Below are 22,840 nucleotides of genomic sequence, written 5' to 3'. Positions count from 1 at the left end.
TGAGAATAGTTGTGTTGATTTTCCTCTGCTCAGCAGCTTTTTGATTTTTGGAATCTCTAACATGACCAATTAATCGTTATGCTGGAAAATACGGTTTGTTTGTTTTTTAATTTTGCGCAAAGCTACTCGAGGGCTATCTGCGCTAGCCGTCCCTAAATTAGCAGTGTAAAACTAGAAGGAAAGCAGCTAGTCAATACCACCCGCTACCAACTCTTGGGCTACTCTTTTACCAAATAAAAGTGGAATTGACTGTCACGTTATAACGCCCCACGGCTGAAAGGGCGAGCATGTTTGGTGTGACCGGGATCGAATCCGCAACCCTCACAGTACGAGTCGAACGCCTTAACTCACCTGGCCATGCCGGGCCTCATGCAAAGTATGGTGTGCTGTTTTTGATTATATAAATTAAATACAAAGTTAAGAATACGAAATGAATAAATGCATAATTAATAAATACGAAATGGATAAATACAAAATTAATAAATACGAAATGGATAAATACAAAATTAATAAATGCATAATCAATAAATACAAAATTAAAAATGCATAAGTAATAAATACAAAACGACTAAATATGAAATTAATAAATACGAAATGGAAAATTAATAAATAAGGAATGGAAAATTAGTAAATACAAAATAATTTTGCACAAGTATTTGTTTCTTGCGGGACGTTATGACATCACGGTCAATCACACTATCAGTTGGTAAAAGAGTAGTCCAGAGTTGGCGGTTTGTGATGATGACTAGCTGCCTTCCTATAGTCGTACACTGTTGAATTAGGGACAGCTAGAGCAGATAGTCCTCGTGTTGCTTGGCGCGAGATTCGAAACAAACCAAACCTGTCATTTCTTTCTACGTTAAATTAAGTTCAGGGTGTCAATATTGCAACCATGACCTAGCATACTTTTCTTCTTATTTTCGGTTTGTAACAGGAATAGAAGCTTGTTGAGTTTCCTTTGCTGTTCAAGTGATTCATTTTAGCTAGTCAGTCTTGACTCATTTCCAAGCAGCCCATAAGTCAAGCAGCAAATAAAAAAATGAGACCTAATTTTCTGTTTAAACTTAGGAAATGAGAATCTCTTGATATCGTATCTGCTTCAGCCACTAATAAAATATACATGTCACAATGGTATGTCCGCTGCGGACTTACAGCGCTATGAATTGGGTTTCGATACCCGTGGTGAGCAAAATACAGAGAGCCCTTTGTGTATCTTGGGAATTAAATCCAAAGAGTAAGGCACGTATGATAACATTTTTTATCAATACGTAGTTTTCTAAAGTATATTTAGTGAGAAGGAACAGGAATTTTTTGATAAAAAAACTAAACTGTTTACCATGTGAAACGAACAGAATGGTAACCACAGTTAGAAACTAAGCCTAAGCATATGGTCAACACGTGATGAAAAAATGTTTGCTTCATTACGTGGCAGAATGTTTTGATTGAATTTAGGTTACCGCATTTTGTTTGTTTGGAACTTCGCTCAAAGCTTTGCAAAGAACTATCTGCGCGAGGCATCCCTGATTTAGTAGTGTAAGACTAGAAAGAAGGCAGCTAGACATCACCACCCACCGCCAACTCTAGGGCTTCTTTTTTACCAAGGAATAGTGGAATTGACCGTCACATAATAACACCCCATGGCTAAAAGGGGAGACCATATTTGGTGAGATAAGAATTATAACCCGTAACCCTCAGATTACGAGTCGAGCACCCTAACCATCTGGCTATGCCAGGCAAGAACGTTTTGTAACGCATGTAATACTCTCTTACGTCTAGTCTTTCTCAGAGTTCACGGAATAAGAATTTTAAATTATATCACATATCTATACGCCGTTCCGATTGTGTATCAAGGTTTTAGTACGATTCTTACACAAAAACCAGATCATGATCTGACTTTACAACATGTGACTGATTCCAATATTTAAAAACTTCTCCCATTTTACAATAGTGTAAGTGTTTTTGTAGGATATAGAATGTGCACGTTCTCACTTTGTAGCAGCTGTATTCTTTGTGCTCCACTCTGTTTCTTGTAGACAATACTGTAAGTGTTTTTGTAACATGTAGAATGTACACGTTCACACTTACTAGCAGGTGTCTTCTTGGTGCTTCACTCTGTTTCTTGTTGACAACACTGTTAGTGTTTTTGTTAAATGGAGAATGCACACGTTCTCACTTGGTAGCAGCTGTAATCTTTGTGCTTCATGCTGTTTCTTGTTGACAGTCCTGTAAGTGTTTATTTAGCATGTAGAATGTACACGTTCCCTGTTGGTAGCATTTGTCTTCTTTGTGCTCCACTCTGTTCCTTGCCGACAGTACTGTAAGTGTTTTTGTAACATGTATAATGTATACCTTCCCACTTGGTAACAGCTGTTTTCTTTGTGCTCCACTCTGTTCCTTGCCGACAGTACTGTAAGTGTTTTTGTAGGATATAGAATGTGCACGTTCTCACTTTGTAGCAGCTGTATTCTTTATGCTCCACTCTGTTACTTGTTGACAGTATTGTAAGTGTTTTTGTAGCATGTAGAATGTACACGTTCTCATTTGGTAGCAGCTGTATTTTTTGTGCTTCGCTCTGTTTCTTGTTGAAAATACTGTAAGTGTTTTTGTAACATGTACAATGTACACGTTCACTCTTGGTAGCAGCTGTCTTCTTTGTGTTCAACTCTGTTTCTTGTCGACAGTACTGTAAGTGTTTTTGTTGCATGTAGAATGCACACGTTCTCATTTGGTAGCAGTTGTATTTTTTGTGCTTCACGCTGTTCTTTTTTGACGGTTCTCTAAGTGTTTGTGTAACATGTAGAATGTAAAAGTTCCCACTTGGTAGCAGGCGTCTTCTTTGTGCTCCACTCTTTTTCTTGTCGGCAGTACTTTTAGTGTTTTTGTAGCATGTAGAATGTACACGTTCCCATTTGGTAGCAGCTGTATTCTTTGTGCTCCACTCTGTTTCTTGTCGACAGTACTGTAAGTGTTTTTGTAACATGTAGAATGTATACGTTCCAACTTACTAGCAGGTGTCTTCTTTGTGCTTCATTCTGTTTCTTGTTGACAATACTGTTAGTGATTTTGTAGCATGTAGAATGTATACGTTCCAACTTACTAGCAGGTGTCTTCTTTGTGCTTCACTCTGTTTCTTGTTGACAACACTGTTAGTGTTTTTTTTAAATGGAGAATGCACACGTTCTCATTTGGTAGCAGTTGTATTTTTTGTGCTTCATGCTGTTTCTTGTTGACAGTCCTGTAAGTGTTTATTTAGCATGTAGAATGTACACGTTCCCTGTTGGTAGCATTTGTCTTCTTTGTGCTCCACTCTGTTCCTTGCCGACAGTACTGTAAGTGTTTTTGTAACATGTATAATGTATACCTTCCCACTTGGTAACAGCTGTTTTCTTTGTGCTCCACTCTGTTCCTTGCCGACAGTACTGTAAGTGTTTTTGTAGGATATAGAATGTGCACGTTCTCACTTTGTAGCAGCTGTATTCTTTATGCTCCACTCTGTTACTTGTTGACAGTATTGTAAGTGTTTTTGTAGCATGTAGAATGTACACGTTCTCATTTGGTAGCAGCTGTATTTTTTGTGCTTCGCTCTGTTTCTTGTTGAAAATACTGTAAGTGTTTTTGTAACATGTAGAATGTACACGTTCACTCTTGGTAGCAGCTGTCTTCTTTGTGTTCAACTCTGTTTCTTGTCGACAATTACTGTAAGTGTTTTTTGTTGCATGTAGAATGCACACGTTCTCATTTGGTAGCAGTTGTATTTTTGTGCTTCACGCTGTTCTTTTTTGACGGTTCTCTAAGTGTTTGTGTAACATGTAGAATGTAAACGTTCCCACTTGGTAGCAGGCGTCTTCTTTGTGCTCCACTCTTTTTCTTGTCGGCAGTACTTTTAGTGTTTTTGTAGCATGTAGAATGTACACGTTCCCATTTGGTAGCAGCTGTATTCTTTGTGCTCCACTCTGTTTCTTGTCGACAGTACTGTAAGTGTTTTGTAACATGTAGAATGTACACGTTTCCACTTGGTAGCAGCTGTATTCTTTGTGCTTCATGCTGTTTCATGTTGACAAGACAGTAGTGTGTATGACACCTGCTCTGTGTTTGCACCAGCTGTCTTTTTCTTCTCGATGTTCCTTGTCGAAAACAGATCTTCGAGTGAGTGTCATTTAGATATAACCTATATATATAAATAGTTTTTTAGCCGATACTGCGTTTGTTGTTTTCTAGCCGACCTAGAAGATCATTGAAATGTGTCGCCGATAATGGATGTGACGTATGACGTGGTTATTTGTGAAATAACTAATTTATAAAATTTGTCATATTTGGTTCAAATCATCGAGTTACTCCTTAAAACATGAACCACCTTTTGCTTAATATTTTTTTTTCCGAGAGAACTCATAAAACCCGGCATGGTCAGGTGGGTTTGTTTGGTTGTTTTGAAATTTTGCAACCCCGTCGCGCTAAACATGCTCGCCCTTTCAGCCGTGGTGGCGTTATAAAGTGACGGTCAATCCCACTATTCGTTGGTAAAGGAGTAGCCCAAGAGTTGGCGGTGGGTGGTGATGACGAGCTGCCTTCCCTCTAGTCTTACACTGCTAAATTAGGGACGGCTAGCGCAGATAGCCCTCGAGTAGTTTTGCGCGAAATTAAAAAAACAAACAAATAAAATTGTTGGTAAGAATAATTACACTAATATATAGACAGAATGGAATGGAAATATTTAGGACAACTACTAATTGTTGGTCAGAATAATTAGACTAATATATAGATAGAATGGAACGGAAATATTTAGGACAACTACTAAATGTTGGTCAAATAAAAGTTGATAATCGCATCTGTTTACTTTGTGAATTTGTTAAAATCAAAATTTGTTTAAACTTTATTTCTAAAGACGAACATTTTAATCTAATCTCAATAGAACCAAACAATATCTGGTTTAAATTATTCCTAAAGAGATTCTCTGGTAAGTTACATTTTGTTATTATACACAAGGCAACACAAAGTGCTCTCTACGCTCTGCCCACCACGTGTATCGAAACCCGGTTTCTTGCACTATAAGTTCGCAGACATACCACTGTGCAGCTCTCCTGTAAAAATTCGTTCACCGAAATTGACGTGCCGAGCTGTTGCTTTGTACCTTGATTGGAAAAGTAGAAACATAAATGAAGTTCTTATCCTAGCCATGAAGAAAATATTTCAGTAAGTTACAGAACACGGTTCTTAATAACAAATACAATAAAAACTACTTAGAAACGTGCAGGTTCACAGTATTATCTCTGTGGTAATAAGAGATTAAAATGAAATGCAATTTCGTTTACTCGCCCATCCGAACAAAACGGAAATGAAAACGAGTTACTTCGAGGTAAGCTACGTTTGAGACTTGAGGAACTTAAGCATGAATTATTTTTGTTTATTGTACCTCTCTAATGCTTTTCTAAATATTCGTGGCTTTAGAACACATTCGAGAAAAATTAATCTTACATGGTGTTTAACATATGATTCTTTCTTAAAGTTTAAGAGCTTTTCGATGGCTACAATCCTTTCTGAGTTCTTGTTTGTTTTTTGTTTTTTTTTAATTTTCTTGCAAAGCTACTCGAGGGCTATCTGCGCTAGCCGTCCCTAATTTAGCAGTGTAAGACTATAGGGAAAGCAACTAGTCATCACCACCCGCCGCCAACTTTTGGGCTACTCTTTTACCAAGAATAGTGGGATTGACCGCCATATTACAACACCCCCCGCTGCTGAAAGGGCGAACATGTTCGATGCGACCGGGATTCGAACTCGTGACCCTAAGATTACGAGTCGAACGCCTTAACCCACCTGACCAGGCCCGGCTAAATTTTATCTATGTATTAGTCTAATTATTCTGACCAACAATTAGTAGTTGTCCTAAATATTTCCGTTCCATTCTATCTATATATTAGTCTAATTATTTGCATCAATTAGTTGTTGTCCTGAACATTTTGGTTTCATTCAATCTATATACGAATCTAATTATTCTGATCAATCATTAGTATAATATTTTGTTTTATCCTATTCATAACTAGTCTAATTATTGTTCTAAATGTCTAAGATTTTGTTCTTCAGCTGTTCTGTGGTAAGTCTGCAGACGAACAACGTTAACAATCCGAGGATCGATACCCATGGTTGGGAAAGTACAACTATCATTTTGGATAGTTTTATTCTTAACAAAAACTAAACCAAATAGAAGTTTCTTGCTTAGTTTCTGACTCATTTGCTTGCGGCTTATTATGTTACAACTTTATTTACTAGTGTTGGCAAACTTTTATTGATATAACTTTTGGGTGCCTAGTTCTGATAGTAAACTAAACATATTAAGATATTGGATTTTCGACCAGAACGGCATCTTTTGGGACAGGTAGGTAAGACGGCCATGTCAGAGGCATTTAAAGATCAGGTACAGTAATCCCTAATTTAGTATTACTGATCGAAAGTTACACATTCGGTTTATAAAGTTATTCTTTACCAAATAACAGGATCAACTGTTGCCATAATAATGATCATCCAGCTCCGAGTACAAGACGTTCATGGTCAGATGGCAGTAGAGTGAACATGGTCCAGTTTTAGTATTGGTTTGTTTGTTTGGAAATTTCGCACAAAGCTACTCGAGGGCTATCTGTGCTAGCCGTCCCTAATTTAGCAGTGTAAGACTAGAGGGAAGGCAGCTAGTCATCACCGCCAACTCTTGGGCTACTCTTTACCAACGAATAGTGGGATTGACCGTCACATTATACACCCCCACGGCTGGGAGGGCGAGCATGTTTAGCGCGACGCGGGCGCGAACCCGCGACCCTCGGATTACGAGTCGCACGCCTTACGCGCTAGGCCATGCCGGGCCTTTAGTATTGGAAGTGTGAGCTACCATAAAAACAAAAGGTCGTGCCTACACTTTGAGCCTATGGGTGCATTATAAGTATAACATTTAAATCCGTTCAGACAACAGTAGCCCAAGAGTTGGCGGTGGATTCCGTTAGCTATCTATATTTCCTCTTCTATATCACTTCAAAATTAGAGACAGATAAAGCAGACAATCCTTAAGTGCTTTGTACGAATGCCTGAAAGCACACAAACAAAAGGTCCCAGTGGCACAGGGGCATGTCTGCGAAGTTACAACGCTATAATCTGAATTTCGATACCCGTGATGGGCGGAGCACAGATAGCTTATCGTGTTTCTTTGCGCTTAACTTCAAAACAAACAGACACAAACAAAAGTATCACAACACGAACCTTGGACCTCTGTAGTTGTATTTGTAGTTCGCTAAGCCACGGCCGATCATACTTTAAAAAACTGAAAGCTTCAAAATTTTAATTGTACGGTTGTACGTAACATATGCATATGTCACTTGTATTTCGGGTTGTACAAACCTTTACTTCAAATCATGGGATACCACCTTACATTTGAGGTATGCCTATAGCATAATTTGGGCCACTGATAATTCAGTAACATAAAACTAACGAAACATGAATCTTTACAAAAGCGTACTGATCATAAAAGTATGGACACCAGTGTTGGCTAAGACACCAACCAGTGAGTTTCTATTGTCTGATCGCTCTTGTTTGGGGCTTGCTAAAATTTTCCGAAATCTCTCATACTTGGTATTCTATTGCATATCTCCTGATGGAAGAGTTACAAACAGTTAGGCGATGAGAGATTTGTTTTTGAATTTCGCGCAAAGCTACACGAGGACTATCTGCGCTAGCCGTCCCTAATTTAGCAGAGTAAGACTAGAGGGAAGACAGCTAGTCATCATCACTCACCGTCAACTTTTGGGCTACTCTTTTACCAACGAATAGTAGGATTGGCCGTCACATTATAACGCCCCCACAGCTGAAAAAGCGAGCATGTTTGGCGCGACGGGGATTCGAACCCACGACCCTCGAATTACTAGTCGAGTGCCTTTACCACCTGACCATGGCGGGCCTACGATGAGAGATTCACATTACGAAACCTCAATTACATTTGAGAAATATTCAACGACAAACAAGTCCTTAACGCAGATCTTAAATTTTGTTTCCTCCCGCATTTCATGTGCTATTTCAACAGTTTAAACAGAAAACCAAATACGGAAAGAAACGTTTAAAATGATTTATCTTTATCTTCGATTCACCTTGGTTTTCCTCATCTCACTTAAAGTGAAATTCAATTTCAATGAATATGTAGACCTTCCCGTGTTGTCGCGTTAAAATTAGTTTAGGTTTACTTATAAATAGGTTCAAAATACTCTTTACTCGTGTTTGTACAAGGTCATAAGGAAAAACTAACTGGTATTTTTGACTAACTGCCAGCTTCACATGGAATGCTGCTGCTTTCCCAAAGCAGGATTACTAAAACAATATTCCCAAAATAAGTTTAGTGAAAACATTACATTTTTATTTGCGGTAATGTTGTGTAACAAGAACATGTTGTTGTTATGGGTACCGCCACCCAGTTACAATAACTAACTAGCTACTAATTTTTCTATAATTGTTACATAGAGTTAAATGATTCGTAATCCCACGTTAACTCTATGAGTTGGCAGAGCCACGATTCGAATTCGGATCTTCCGGGTTCACACCCTTTAGAATCTGAATCAGCTATATATTTAAAGGTTTTTGAAAGTTTACTAATTAAAATGCTGCATTGACTAAGTGTTGTATAATTTAAACAAATATAGAGTTTTTGAGCTTTCTTGTTTTCTTGTGTAATGCATAAAAACTCTTACGGTATTGTTTCATTTTTAGTGTATGGTCTTCTATGACAACGTAACGAAACGTAACCTTGACAGGGGTTTAGTTCAGAGAGTGAGAAGTCTGAGGAATTCTCTCCTCATCAGGGATGGTCAGGAACTTTGTGGTTCCTTTTTGTCCCCGCTCATGGAAGATTATTTATCTATACGTGTGAGTTTTCCTGTATTATAATTTAGCTTCTTTGAGGCAATGAGGTGAGAAGAGACAGTATGAAAATAAGAGAAGGGACAGTATAAAAATAAGAGAAGGGACAGTATGAAAATAAGAGAAGGGACAGTATAAAAATAAGAGAAGGGACAGTATGAAACTAAGAGAAGGGACAGTATGAAAATAAGAGAAGGGACAGTATGAAAATAAGAGAAGGGACAACATGGAAATAAGAGAAGGGACAGTACGAAAATAAGAGAAGGGACAATATGAAAATAAGAGAAGGGACAGTATGAAAATAACTGGTAAAGAAGAAGAGCGAGACAAAGGCCTCAAGTGGACAAGTCCTGAGCAGGTCAGAAGAAAAGAAGTAAACCACAAACGAACCCCGCAATAATCAGAGAAACGTCCCATGATCAGGGCCACGGAGTGGCTGGGACCTATAAATCCAAGTGCCTCAGAATTTATAATGGTGGGAAACAGGAGTACCTCGAGAAAGCCCACTTTCACAGGACAGGAGCCCATAACAAGATAGACTGTTGGACCTGGGGTTTTCCAGGGTCGTGTACTCTATTAAGTTCCTCAATTCTGAAACGTGTAGTCCTTTTTGTTCACCCTTCCCCTCAGTGGCTCAACATATACCCGTGGTGTGCAGAGCACGGATAGCCCTTTGTATGGCTCTGTGATTTTTTACAAAAACAAAAAAAACTTTTTGTAACGTAATAGAGCCCACATTTACAATAGGATGTTGTAAGTGGGGATTTTGTTTTCTATTGGGCCTTTTATGTGATTTGGTTTGTGACCGTATTACGTTGAAACTTCAGAATATATTTCTTAATCAACGTCGTTCTCATATCCTCTCTGTATTAACTTGTCGTTTCGATAGTCAACGACAGTTGTATCGGTGTGTTTTGTTTTTTCTTCCATTCGAATTTTCTGTATTACATATTTTGTAAATTGCGAAAAGTAAACAGTTCTATACGCCAGTCTTTACATGTGAAGTTGATTGCAAAAAACACGAGAGGGAGGGTAACTAGTTAATGTTTGATTTAAATCGTATTAACGATGAAGAGATTGTTTGTTTGTTTTTAACATATTTAGTGAATTTAATGTGTGCCGTAATGTTTTATGAGAAAACTGCGTCCAAGTGAATCTATTTACTCTTCCCAAAAAGATAACTTTGTGAGAGGATGAATGAAGGTATTGAAGTTACAACTGTTACTGTACACTGGTTGGTCATGTGTAGTGAGGCTACAAGTGTTACTGTACACTGGTTGGTCATGTGTAGTGAGGCTACAAGTGTTGCTGTAGACCGATTGGTCATGTGTCGTGAGGCTACAAGTGTTGCTGTAGACCGATTGGTCATGTGTAGTGAGGCTACAAGTGTTGCTGTAGACCGATTGGTCATGTGTAGTGAAGCTACAAGTGTTGCTGTAGACCGATTGGTCATGTGTAGTGAGGCTACAAGTGTTGCTGTAGACTGGTTGGTCATGTGTAGTGAGGCTACAAGTGTTGCTGTAGACCGATTGGTCATGTGTAGTGAGGCTACCAGTGTTGCTGTAGACTGGTTGGTCATGTGTAGTGAGGCTACAAGTGTTGCTCTAGACTGATTGTTCATGTGTAGTGAGGCTACACGTGTTGCTGTAGACTGATTGGTCATGTGTAGTGAGGCTACAACTGTCACTGTAGACTGGTTGGTCATGTGTAGTGAGGCTACAAGTGTTGCTGTAGACCGATTGGTCATGTGTAGTGAGGCTACAACTGTCACTGTAGACTGGTTGGTCATGTGTAGTGAGGCTACAAGTGTTGCTGTAGACCGATTGGTCATGTGTAGTGAGGCTACAAGTGTTGCTGTAGACTAGGTTGGTCATGTGTAGTGAGGCTACAAGTGTTGCTGTAGACTAGTTGGTCATGTGTAGTGAGGCTACAAGTGTTGCTGTAGACCGATTGGTCATATGTAGTGAGGTTACAAGTGTTGCTGTAGACCGATTGGTCATGTGTAGTGAGGCTACAAGTGTTGCTGTAGACCGATTGGTCATGTGTAGTGAGGCTACAACTGTCACTGTAGACTGGTTGGTCATGTATAGTGAGGCTACAAGTGTTGCTGTAGACCGATTGGTCATGTGTAGTGAGGCTACAAGTGTTGCTGTAGACTAGGTTGGTCATGTGTAGTGAGGCTACAAGTGTTGCTGTAGACTAGTTGGTCATGTGTAGTGAGGCTACAAGTGTTGCTGTAGACCGATTGGTCATGTGTAGTGAGGCTACAAGTGTTGCTGTAGACCGATTGGTCATGTGTAGTGAGACTACAAGTGTTGCTGTAGACCGATTGGTCATGTGTAGTGAGGCTACAAGTGTTGCTGTAGACTGATTGGTCATGTGTAGTGAGGCTACAACTGTCACTGTAGACTGGTTGGTCATGTGTAGTGAGGCTACAAGTGTTGCTGTAGACCGATTGGTCATGTGTAGTGAGGCTACAAGTGTTGCTGTAGACTAGGTTGGTCATGTGTAGTGAGGCTACAAGTGTTACTGTACACTGGTTGGTCATGTGTAGTGAGGCTACAAGTGTTGCTGTAGACTGGTTGGTCATGTGTAGTGAGGCTACAAGTGTTACTATAGACCGATTGGTTATGTGTAGTGAGGCTACAAGTGTTACTGTACACTGGTCGGTCATGTGTAGTGAGGCTACAAGTGTTGCTGTAGACCGATTGGTCATGTGTAGTGTGGCTACAAGTGTTACTATAGACCGATTGGTCATGTGTAGTGAGGCTACAAGTGTTACTATAGACCGATTGGTTATGTGTAGTGAGGCTACAAGTGTTACTGTACACTGGTCGGTCATGTGTAGTGAGGCTACAAGTGTTGCTGTAGACCGATTGGTCATGTGTAGTGAAGCTACAAGTGTTGCTGTAGACCGATTGGTCATGTGTAGTGAGGCTACAAGTGTTGCTGTAGACTGGTTGGTCATGTGTAGTGAGGCTACAAGTGTTGCTGTAGACCGATTGGTCATGTGTAGTGAGGCTACCAGTGTTGCTGTAGACTGGTTGGTCATGTGTAGTGAGGCTACAAGTGTTGCTCTAGACTGATTGTTCATGTGTAGTGAGGCTACACGTGTTGCTGTAGACTGATTGGTCATGTGTAGTGAGGCTACAACTGTCACTGTAGACTGGTTGGTCATGTGTAGTGAGGCTACAAGTGTTGCTGTAGACCGATTGGTCATGTGTAGTGAGGCTACAACTGTCACTGTAGACTGGTTGGTCATGTGTAGTGAGGCTACAAGTGTTGCTGTAGACCGATTGGTCATGTGTAGTGAGGCTACAAGTGTTGCTGTAGACTAGGTTGGTCATGTGTAGTGAGGCTACAAGTGTTGCTGTAGACTAGTTGGTCATGTGTAGTGAGGCTACAAGTGTTGCTGTAGACCGATTGGTCATATGTAGTGAGGTTACAAGTGTTGCTGTAGACCGATTGGTCATGTGTAGTGAGGCTACAAGTGTTGCTGTAGACCGATTGGTCATGTGTAGTGAGGCTACAACTGTCACTGTAGACTGGTTGGTCATGTATAGTGAGGCTACAAGTGTTGCTGTAGACCGATTGGTCATGTGTAGTGAGGCTACAAGTGTTGCTGTAGACTAGGTTGGTCATGTGTAGTGAGGCTACAAGTGTTGCTGTAGACTAGTTGGTCATGTGTAGTGAGGCTACAAGTGTTGCTGTAGACCGATTGGTCATGTGTAGTGAGGCTACAAGTGTTGCTGTAGACCGATTGGTCATGTGTAGTGAGACTACAAGTGTTGCTGTAGACCGATTGGTCATGTGTAGTGAGGCTACAAGTGTTGCTGTAGACTGATTGGTCATGTGTAGTGAGGCTACAACTGTCACTGTAGACTGGTTGGTCATGTGTAGTGAGGCTACAAGTGTTGCTGTAGACCGATTGGTCATGTGTAGTGAGGCTACAAGTGTTGCTGTAGACTAGGTTGGTCATGTGTAGTGAGGCTACAAGTGTTACTGTACACTGGTTGGTCATGTGTAGTGAGGCTACAAGTGTTGCTGTAGACTGGTTGGTCATGTGTAGTGAGGCTACAAGTGTTACTATAGACCGATTGGTTATGTGTAGTGAGGCTACAAGTGTTACTGTACACTGGTCGGTCATGTGTAGTGAGGCTACAAGTGTTGCTGTAGACCGATTGGTCATGTGTAGTGTGGCTACAAGTGTTACTATAGACCGATTGGTCATGTGTAGTGAGGCTACAAGTGTTACTATAGACCGATTGGTTATGTGTAGTGAGGCTACAAGTGTTACTGTACACTGGTTGGTCATGTGTAGTGAGGCTACAAATGTTACTGTACACTGGTTGGTCATGTGTAGTGAGGCTACAAGTGTTGCTGTAGACTGATTGGTCATGTGTAGTGAGGCTACACGTGTTGCTGTAGACTGATTGGCCATGTGTAGACTACAACTGTCACTGTAGACTGGTTGGCCATGTGTGAACTACAACTGTCACTCTAGACTGGTTGGCCATGTGTAGACTACAACTGTCACTGTAGACTGGTTGGCCATGTGTGAACTACAACTGTCACTGTACACTGGTTGGCCATGTGTGAACTACAACTGTCACTCTAGACTGGTTGGCCATGTGTGAACTACAACTGTCACTCTAGACTGGTTGGCCATGTGTAGACTACAACTGTCACTGTGGATTGGTTGGCCATGTGTGAACTACAACTGTCACTGTAGACTGGTTGGCCATGTGTGGACTACAACTGTCACTGTACACTGTATTGTCCATATTTATATATATATAAACATTTCAATACATGATTCGTATAATTACATTCAAATTTTGATCTTCTTTATGCTTCCCATTTAAAAGTTAATGAACATTAAGACTGTTATTATTGAAACTAGAACATGAGACGCACACTACAATGGTATATTAAAGCTTTACCAGGCGTATATAACACAGTTACAACATGAAATTAGCAAGCGGAATTATGAAAACATGTGGAAACGTAATTATTATCCGTTTTTCTATGAATGCATTTCGATGTTGCGCAGCGAGTGTAGAAGTAATTAGAAATTAGATTAATTACTTTTTTCACGGCTGAGCTACATCCTCATAATTGAATTAGAGTGGATGGGTAATCGTATTAAGGAAGCTCTTTTCAGATTGTTACTGTAACAATTTTGATTGAAGAAATTTAATAAATGGATTAACAAGTCTAGACGAAACACGTCGTGTTAGTGTTAGTGTAGTTTGTTTTATACCTTCTCGAGGTATTTATAATATTCGTTATAAGTTAAGCTTAATTTAAATAATTTGTTTGCGATTACGTGCTGAAACGTTGATGAAGTTTTGGTGTGGAATTGTTTGTCTGCTTGAGTATTAGAGATATGGCACATTAGGCTCTATAATGCTCGCCCTTTCAGCCGTGGAGGCGTTATAATGTTACGGTTAATCCCACCATTCGTTGGTAATAGAATAGCCCAAGAGTTGGCGGTGGGTGGTGATGACTAGCTGCCTTCCCTCCAGTCTTACACTTCTAAATTAAGGACAGTTATTATATATATATATAGCCCTTATGTAGCTTTGCGCAAAATTCAAAACAAACAAACAATGTAAAGAAAAGCAAGCCAACAAGTTAACCCAGTAAAGGTTTTCCTGATTTACTTAAAATTACCAGAATCGATTTTGAACAAAGTATTTAGGTGAAAAGGATACATACATCTTAACACAACAAATTAGATGAAAACTGATCCTTTAATTCTATCAGTAAATGTGATAAAACAAACTAATTGTTTTCTACAGTTTTAGGTAGATACGCTGTTCGTTAATAATAGCGATATCTATATGATGTTCTTGTTAGGAACATTGACGTGTTATATGACGTAATGCAGTGTGATTCAGCGGTAAACCTTTCTTGTTAAATGTTATTTCATTTCCTATTATTTTTAAGATTTAATGAAACGTGTCTAGATTACCCTACATCATATTTTTAAACTTCCGACATTCTAAACATATTTTCAAAGTAATTAATTAAGTAATCCGTACACGCGCTGTCTATGGGTACAATTCAGAACAATTTAAAATGCTTAGGTGTTTTTAGAGCTTTGTTTGTAGTTAAGCGCAAATCTGAACGATGGGCTACCTGTTCTCTGCTCGTAACGGGTATCGAAACTCGGTTTCTAGCGGGGTAAATTTGTTTGTTTTGAATTTCGCGCAAAGCTACTCGAGGGCTATCTGCGCTAGCCGTCCCTAATTTAGCAGTGTAAGACTAGAGGGAAGGCAGCTAGTCATCACCACCCACCGCCAACTCTTGGGCTACTCTTTTACCAACGAATAATGAAATTGACCGTCACATTACAACGCCCCTACGGCTGAAAGGGCGAGCATGTTTGGTGCGACGGAGATTATAACCCGCGACCTTCGGATTAGAAGTCGAACGCCTTAACACGCTTGGCCATGCCGGGCCCAACGCGGCGTAAGTTAGTAGACATTCTGCTGTGTTACTACTGGAGGGTTTAGTTCTTTATAGATGGAGTTTTTTATCTCCTAAATTAAATGCTAAACAAACTCGAATGCATTTGAATCTTTTTTTTTTTAATTCCTACATTCAGAGTCAGATTTAAAACAAAATCATTATAATTTTTGACTGAATTTCTTCCTTTCCGAACTTGTTTAATCTCGAGTTCTAAAGAAAAAAAAATCACTTGTCATAACGTAGCAATAAACCAGTGGATTATTTGATACTGAAAGTGTACAGGGAAATTTCAAAATAAACGCTCGTGGGAAAAACATAAATGGCTGTGAGATCTTCGTTCTGGAAACCATCATCGTTAGGTTGAGTCTTTTTTACCGCCCCCTGTAATTTGAAAGACATTCACATAGGGAGCAACACATATAATACCGCTCTTCGAGAATGGCACGTAATTGTATACAAATCCATCAAAATTATTTTACACAACGCAACGATTACACAGAAAAGCCTTTAAAACCATTTCTTTTTGTATAAAACCAGTTTACTAAACCGGTAGTAAAGGACATAAACGAATGAGCTTAAATATAAAGCATTTACAATTAAGAAACGTTCAGTGGTTTTTCGTCCATAAATCCATCATTACCTAATCAGAAATTTATCTTTTGAATATTAAAATGAAAAAAAATATATATATAAAAATATGACGAAGTAATAAAATATTCTTTTCTTTCTATTCTACGGATAATTTAACCAGATAACAAATCATGCCAAAATATATTGAAAATTCTTTCAGCAAATAACCTTTCCTCTGAGAAGAAATACACTTGCTCTGACTCGGTTATTTCTTAACATAAACAGCATACATGTTGAAAATATTTTTACAGTGACCTGATGATACAGTGTATACATCGCAGAAACAGGTTATTAAGGTAATACGTTTATTTTACTGAACATTAAACATTCCACGCCATTAAGGGCAAACGAAACTACTGCACTATTGATTGTGTAATTACTCCCATTATTTGAATGGGAAAACTACACGGTTATATCCTTACTTGACGATACACTTTTTAAGTTTTATTCAAAAGTATTGTAATAATGGATTTTATATAACAAACCAAAACATGCGTTATTACTTAAAACGTGACATAATTTAGCCGTCCCTAATTTAGCAGTGTAAGACTAGAGGGAAGACAGCTAGTCATCGCCACCCACCGCTATCTCTTGGGCTACTCTTTTACCAAAGAATAGTGGGACTGACCGTCACATTATAATGCCTCGACTGCTGAGAGGGCGAACATCTTTGGTGTGACGTTTTAAATATTAATTGAGAAGATCAGAAAGCTAAGAATGAGTTTGCAAAGACACGTCAGCCTGAGTGTAATTTGTCAAATTCGTACAAATTTGATAGCCATAAAGTATAAATCGAAATAAATTTGTCAAGCCTATTTTACTGATTGAAGAACAATAGCTTTCAGTATTATCCCAAATCAATCTAAATAGCTTTCTATTTTTGAGTTATATTTGATAACCCTAAATATTGTACCAGATTCGCAAAGCAGGACTCAGTGATTTCAGTATTATAGATCTCACACACAACAAAATATAGTGTCATACAACGATGGGTTTTTCTCACCTGATAGTAAGATTGATATTTGATGACAACTTATAACAGAAAATTGATTTTTTATATGTTTTATTTGTTTGGAATTAAGCACAAATCCACACAATAGACTACCTGTGCTCTGTCCGCCACAGGCATCGAAACCCGATATCTAGCGGGGGGACTTTGCATGCATACCGCTGTGCCGTTGGAGGCGGTTTTTGTATGTATGAGATGCAATGTTTCGACCACTAATGCAGTGATTTTCAAATACAAATATTTAAGAAACTATTTCAATGTTTACGAATTTTGCGCAAAGCTACACGAGGGCTATCTGCGCTAGCCGTCCCTAATTTAGCGGTGTAAGAGTAGAAGGAAGGCAGCTAGTCATCACCACCCACCGCCAACTCTGGGGTTACTCTTCTACCAAAGAATAGTAGGATTGACTGACACATTATGACGCCCTCACGTCTGAAAGGGTGAGTATGTTTAGTGTGACGGGGATTCGTACCCGCTACCCTTGGATTGCGAGTCACTCCCTTAACCAACTGGCTATGCCGGGCCTATATAACAAATTAAACTGGGATATTTGTATAATGCCAGTAGCAAGGTAGACGTATGTAGAATTTAAAGTGTCAAACAAGTTATCTGTAACGAATTTTTCATATACTGAGATAATAATATTAAACTTAATAGAAGGGTATGTTATAAACTTAGTATATGATTTGTAACTTAATAGAAGGGTATGTTTAAACTTAGTATATGATTTGTAACTTAATAGAAAGGTATGTTATAAACTTAGTATATGATTTGTAACTTAATAGAAGGGTATGTTATAAACTCAGTATATGATTTGTAACTTAACAGAAGGGTATGTTATAAACTTAGTATATGACTTGTAACTTAGTAGAAGGGTATGTTATAAACTTAGTATATGATTTGTAACTTAATAGAATGGTATGTTATAAACTTAGAATATGATTTGTAACGTAATAGAAGGGTATGTTATAAACTTAGTACATGATTTGTAACTTAATAGAATGGTATGTTATAGACTTAGTATATGATTTGTAAATTAATAGAATGGTATGTTATAAACTTAGTATATGATTTGTAACTTAATAGAAGGGTATGTTATAAACTTAGTATATGATTTGTAACTTAATAGAAGCGTATGTTATAAACTTAGTATATGATTTGTAAATTAATAGAAGCGTATGTTATAAACTGAGAATATAATTTTTAACTTAATAGGAGGGTATGTTATAAACTTAGTATGTGATTTGTAACTTAATAGAAGGGTACGTTATAAACTTAGTATATGATTTGTAACTTAATAGAATGGTATGTTATAGACTTAGTATATGATTTGTAACTTAATAGAAGGGTATGTTATAAGCTTAGCATATGATTTGTAGCTTAATAGAAGGGTATGTTATAAACTTAGTATATGATTTGTAACTTAATAGAAGGGTATGTTATAAACTTAGTATATGATTTGTAACTTAATAGAAGGGTATGTTATAAACTCAGTATATGATTTGTAACTTAACAGAAGGGTATGTTATAAACTTAGTATATGACTTGTAACTTAGTAGAAGGGTATGTTATAAACTTAGTATATGATTTGTAACTTAATAGAATGGTATGTTATAAACTTAGAATATGATTTGTAACGTAATAGAAGGGTATGTTATAAACTTAGTACATGATTTGTAACTTAATAGAATGGTATGTTATAGACTTAGTATATGATTTGTAAATTAATAAAAGGGTATGTTATAAACTTAGTATATGATTTGTAACTTAATAGAAGGGTATGTTATAAACTTAGTATATGATTTGTAACTTAATAGAAGCGTATGTTATAAACTTAGTATATGATTTGTAAATTAATAGAAGCGTATGTTATAAACTGAGAATATAATTTTTAACTTAATAGGAGGGTATGTTATAAACTTAGTATGTGATTTGTAACTTAATAGAAGGGTACGTTATAAACTTAGTATATGATTTGTAACTTAATAGAATGGTATGTTATAGACTTAGTATATGATTTGTAATTTAATAGAAGGTTATGTTATAAGCTTAGCATATGATTTGTAGCTTAATAGAAGGGTATGTTATAAACTTAGTATATGATTTGTAACTTAATAGAAGGGTATGTTATAAACTTAGTATATGATTTGTAACTTAATAGAAGGGTATGTTATAAACTCAGTATATGATTTGTAACTTAACAGAAGGGTATGTTATAAACTTAGTATATGACTTGTAACTTAGTAGAAGGGTATGTTATAAACTTAGTATATGATTTGTAACTTAATAGAATGGTATGTTATAAACTTAGAATATGATTTGTAACGTAATAGAAGGGTATGTTATAAACTTAGTACATGATTTGTAACTTAATAGAATGGTATGTTATAGACTTAGTATATGATTTGTAAATTAATAAAAGGGTATGTTATAAACTTAGTATATGATTTGTAACTTAATAGAAGGGTATGTTATAAACTTAGTATATGATTTGTAAATTAATAGAATGGTATGTTATAAACTTAGTATATGATTTGTAACTTAATAGAAGGGTATGTTATAAACTTAGTATATGATTTGTAACTTAATAGAAGCGTATGTTATAAACTTAGTATATGATTTGTAAATTAATAGAAGCGTATGTTATAAACTGAGAATATAATTTTAACTTAATAGGAGGGTATGTTATAAACTTAGTATGTGATTTGTAACTTAATAGAAGGGTACGTTATAAACTTAGTATATGATTTGTAACTTAATAGAATGGTATGTTATAGACATAGTATATGATTTGTAACTTAATAGAAGGGTATGTTATAAGCTTAGCATATGATTTGTAGCTTAATAGAAGGGTATGTTATAAACTTAGTATATGATTTGTAACTTAATAGAAGGGTATGTTATAAACTTAGTATATGATTTGTAACTTAATAGAAGCGTATGTTATAAACTTAGTATATGATTTGTAAATTAATAGAAGCGTATGTTATAAACTGAGAATATAATTTTTAACTTAATAGGAGGGTATGTTATAAACTTAGTATGTGATTTGTAACTTAATAGAAGGGTACGTTATAAACTTAGTATATGATTTGTAACTTAATAGAATGGTATGTTATAAACTTAGAATATGATTTGTAACGTAATAGAAGGGTATGTTATAAACTTAGTACATGATTTGTAACTTAATAGAATGGTATGTTATAGACTTAGTATATGATTTGTAAATTAATAAAAGGGTATGTTATAAACTTAGTATATGATTTGTAACTTAATAGAAGGGTATGTTATAAGCTTAGCATATGATTTGTAGCTTAATAGAAGGGTATGTTATAAACTTAGTATATGATTTGTAACTTAATAGAAGGGTATGTTATAAACTTAGTATATGATTTGTAACTTAATAGAAGCGTATGTTATAAACTTAGTATATGATTTGTAAATTAATAGAAGCGTATGTTATAAACTGAGAATATAATTTTTAACTTAATAGGAGGGTATGTTATAAACTTAGTATGTGATTTGTAACTTAATAGAAGGGTACGTTATAAACTTAGTATATGATTTGTAACTTAATAGAATGGTATGTTATAGACTTAGTATATGATTTGTAACTTAATAGAAGGGTATGTTATAAGCTTAGCATATGATTTGTAGCTTAATAGAAGGGTATGTTATAAACTTAGTATATGATTTGTAACTTAATAGAAGGGTAAGTTATAAACTTAGTATATTATTTATTACGAATCCTTCACAAATAGTAAGTGTTGCGGTTTTAATTTTGCACACGTTCACAAGTGCCACCCGCTAGTACAGCGGTAAGTCTAAGGATTTACAATCAGGAGTTCGATCAGGCCAGGTGGTTAAGACGCTTGTCTCCCAATCTGAGGGTCGCAGGTTCGAATCCCGCTCGCACTACATATCCTTTAAAAAGTAAAACAAATTAAACTACAGTTTGGCTTTCATAAAGATCAAGGATACAATCTATAATTAAATAAACTTTTCCTTTAGATAATAGGGGGCGCAGATAGCCTAGCTGCTTTGTGCCATAAAACACCCAACCAACCAAGATAATAGAGTAAATTTATAGTTTACATTTTAGAAAACCAAGGGTAAATTCTGTACCTGAGACAAACTTTAATTTAAAGGAACTCTCACCGTATGTTTCTCTTCCTAATATAATTGACTCGCAGCTTGATTCTGGTAATAACACCCCTAAAAATCCAAACACAGGTTTGATCACATATTTGTAAGCGTTACATAATTACGTAATCTGAGAGTCGTGGATTTGAATCCCTGTCGCACCAAACATGTTCGCTCTTTCAGCCGTGGAGGCGTTATAACGTTCGGTCCATCCCACTATTCGTTGGTAAAGAGTAGCCAAAGTGTTGGCGGTGAGTGGTGATAACTAGTTGCCTTCAGTCTAATTTTACACTGCTAAATTAGGGACGGCTAGCGCTGATAGCCCTCGTGTAGCTCTGCACGAAATTGAAAAACAAACAAACAAACTGTTCAAGACATAAGGAAAGAGATATCCTTAATTTGTTATCAACCCAAGTGTTCAAATAAACTGTTCAATAAAATCACATAGAATAAACTTTTCGATTATTCATAATGATTAATACACCTCTCCGTATTGAGGAGGAAGGTTATAGTTGTTTTTTTATCAACGTTTGAAATATTCATTAATTTATAAGATGAACAATTGACTTATCGGTGCTAATTCATTATTAATAGTTTTCTAAACTTATACGCATGAGTCAGAAATATTAGATGACCATAAACGTATTAACAATCAAAATCTATCTTCATAATAAGGTTCGTTTGATAAATTAATAAAATGCTATTTAATTTCGTAATAAAGTTAGACTAACCTCCTTATGAAGGGAAGACCCAAATCGACGTTGTAAACGGTTGACGTTTCAGCTTCGAATGAGATCGGGAAGCGACACCTCTCCTGTCTCTCTTTCCGTCAACAAGTGAACTAGCGAAAGTCCAAACAGTGGGAGCAACTTGGGTTTCTTCTGTAGCAGGCAGCGCCCTCTCTAAATTTTCCTCGTAAATAACACTCCTAGAGAAGCCCTGTCGCCATTACACACACTGACAGAATACTATGTTTCATTGTTAAGTCACTTCTTCCGCCACCGAAGGTGGACGGGGGTTATACTTTTCATCCCTATGTTTTAGCAAAATTTCTGAAAAAGAGATGAATAGATTTGGACTATTACCCAACTTAGAAGTAACTATTTTTTGGAGGGTCATGATGAAAGGTCACACAAAGTTCACTAAAATCCACAAAATCCCTATCTGTTAACATGGGGACCAATTTTTCTGTCTGTTAACTTGGCCCGGTATGACTAGGCGGTTAAAGCACTCGCTCGTAATCAGAGAGTCGCGGGTTCGAATCCCCGTCACACCAAACATGCTCGCCCTTTCAGCCGCGGGGATGTTATAATGTGACACTCAATCCCACTATTACTTGGTAAAAGAGTAGCCCAAGAGTTGGCGGTGGGTGGTGATGACTAGATGCCCTCTCTGTATTCTTACACTGTTAAATTAGGGACGGCTAACGCAGATAGCTTTCGTGTAGCTTTGCGCGAAGTTCAAGACAAACCAAACTCTATAACTTAAGAAAAAAAAAAGATTAGATTTCGATGAAACTCGGTAGACATTAGAATATTATTTCCTATTGACCTTCTAAAAACGATCAGTGTCTATTGATAACGACAGGCATATGAACACATTTTCGTATTTTTTGAGACCCGAATATGATCAACACTGCGTGGGGCGGAAGTGTGCGCTCTACGGAGTGCCCTTCTTGTTACACGTATTTTAATACTA

The 22,840-nt window shown here is 37.1% G+C and overlaps 1 protein-coding gene across 3 annotated transcripts in view; it reads right to left on the bottom strand.

Annotated features, from left to right (window-relative positions):
• Positions 1-21,988, bottom strand: part of LOC143246614 (thyrotropin-releasing hormone receptor-like) — a 110,714-nt gene extending 88,726 nt beyond the window's left edge. The window contains exons 1-2 of one of the 3 annotated variants that reach the window (XR_013026071.1): positions 21,874-21,988; positions 15,459-15,741 (exon numbers count right to left, since the gene is read on the bottom strand). The gene's annotated coding sequence lies outside the window, so the exon portion shown is untranslated. Of the gene's footprint in view, positions 1-15,458; positions 15,742-21,873 lie in introns of those variants that run through there. The other 2 variants (XM_076493636.1, XM_076493637.1) reach the window with 2 other exon arrangements.
• Between the last annotated feature and the right edge of the window lie 852 nt (positions 21,989-22,840).

The sequence above is a fragment of the Tachypleus tridentatus genome, chromosome 3 (genome assembly GCF_004210375.1).
Source record: "Tachypleus tridentatus isolate NWPU-2018 chromosome 3, ASM421037v1, whole genome shotgun sequence".
Taxonomy (NCBI): domain Eukaryota; kingdom Metazoa; phylum Arthropoda; class Merostomata; order Xiphosura; family Limulidae; genus Tachypleus; species Tachypleus tridentatus.
The sequence above is the reverse complement of the archived record's forward strand: the minus strand, read 5'-3'. Positions and strand labels throughout refer to the sequence as shown.